The 2,100-nt window shown below is 45.4% G+C and overlaps 1 pseudogene; it reads right to left on the minus strand.

Moving 5' to 3' along the window:
• Positions 1–667: 667 nt before the first annotated feature.
• Positions 668–1,818, minus strand: LOC119350825 (annotated as a pseudogene).
• Between the last annotated feature and the right edge of the window lie 282 nt (positions 1,819–2,100).

The following is a 2,100-nucleotide window of genomic DNA, read 5'->3' on the forward strand; positions in this document are numbered from 1 at the left end:
CCAACAATCAAGCACCTATTTTTAACCGGTATTATCTTTTTCATTATAATTCTCAAAAAATTATTGTACATGAACAATAAATAAACAATTTCTTTATTCTGACTTAGACATAGTATTTTCTAACATAATTTTTCCCGGTGATTATAAACAATAAATAAACAATTCTAGCATAATTTTCTCTCGAGTTATGGATGGGGTAAAACTTCGTTTGTGGGATTATAGCTAGTGGCATAGGATGAAATTTTTTTGAGGGGGGAGACTTTTGATTGATTCCTAGCTGGTTTACTTTGTTCCCACAATCTTTTTAGAGATCAATCAACTCATTACGGGACAAAACAAATGACAAAAAAATCACTAGGCTATTTTTCTCTGTCAATCCCAGAAATCCCTCCCTTTCCTTCTTTATTATCAATTCCCGGAACCGCTCCTTTTCTTCTTTGTTATCTCCATTCTTCCTTATTAGGACACTTTCTTCTTATTATGGGACGTCTGGCTTCCCACTTTTTCCCGGAATCCCTCTTTCCTTGTTATTACAGGACAACTTCCCACTTTTTTTTTGCTTTGAATCCCCGAATTCCCTCCTTTCCTTCTTATTACCGGATGGGTTCCCACTTTCCTATTTTTCTTTGTTGTCAATCCCGGAAAACCCTTCTTTCCTTTTTTATTTTTAGGACGAGAGAACTGGTGTATCACCCGCTGCCGCGAAAAGAGATCCATCATGTTTGAGAGAAGCGTAGTGGAGAAAATCATACCCACCATAACCATAAGGAATCAAGCATTCTACAAGAATAATGAGGACAGAATGCACATAAGAGGCTGGTGTGCTGCTTGCTTTCTTCAAACAGTGTGAAAGTATGCAAATATGAAGTACTGACCTGTTTGCTAATTGCAATGGCATTATTTTCTGGTATTGGAGACCGTGCACCCCAAGGGCCTCTAGAAATTGACAGAAACATATATCAAAGTATGGAGGGCAAGAGAATTGGTGTTTTCCACAGGAACAAAGAACTGTCAGATCTGCATGTCCAATTGTTTAGTTGGAATCATACTCATGCTGAGGGTTAACCAAGTCAAGTATTGGTTCAACATGATCTCATGGGGGGGTGCAATGGTAAAAAATGTAGCTTTTTCTTCTTAGTGAAAGTACATCTATGTAAGAACGGGTGGTTAAGCACAATCCCAACTAATCTAGCAAACTAGGCCACAAATGAGAGCTCTCGTACATTACCTTGCAAAGAGAGTGGCGGAAGGAAGCTCTACATCTCATGCCATCTCCAACCCCGAATGTGGCCGTCATCCCCGCAGCTGTCACAAACCATGGACCACGTTGTAAATTTTCCTTCTTGATTGAGAACACCCTTGGCAGAAAGAAGAGGCATTTACCTGAAGAGCAGCGGCTGAATCGGATCGTTTTAGAACTTGGCGTCGGAGACGGTGCTGCTGTGCGCTTGGACGATGCAGACGGGGTCGACCAGCACGGTGGCAGTCGACTGGATCAAATCAATGGGGACGGGGTGTTTGTACACACAAAATAGAGTAGGGAGTGGGGGAGAAGGGTAGGGGGAGGCGAAACCTGGGGGGCATGGGCAGAGGCGAAGGAGGAGATGCAGGAAGACAGCGAGAAGGACCGTCGCTGGAGGCGGCGACGAGGAGGACGTTCGAGTCGGGTTCGTCGCGCTAGTCATAGAATGCAGCGCGGAAGAGGGTGCGGCAGGAGAGGTCACGCTCCCGCAAGATGCCCTGCCGGTACGCCACCTCGTCCCACTCATGTGCATCGAGTCCTGGCTGCGCCTGCACCGTCGTCGTCGCCGTCGCCATCTCCTCGCGATTCTTTGCTGCTGGCTGCGCTCAAACAGGATATGTGGGCCTGATATACTGGGCCAAAGCGCACGGGTGGACATCGTTCAATGCACACGACGTGGTACATGGTTCCCCGAATTAGTACCACCTCGCGCCCGACGGAGTCAACCCATGCCTTATTATTAGGGAAAGATTCAAACTGGAAGTGTAAATTCACGGGAAGAAGCATATTGCGATGGTGAACCCGAGGGAGTCAATCTGTGCTTTATTATTACTAGCAAAAGTTCCCATGCATGTGTT

The sequence above is a fragment of the Triticum dicoccoides genome, chromosome 1B (genome assembly GCF_002162155.2).
Source record: "Triticum dicoccoides isolate Atlit2015 ecotype Zavitan chromosome 1B, WEW_v2.0, whole genome shotgun sequence".
Lineage (NCBI taxonomy): Eukaryota > Viridiplantae > Streptophyta > Magnoliopsida > Poales > Poaceae > Triticum > Triticum dicoccoides.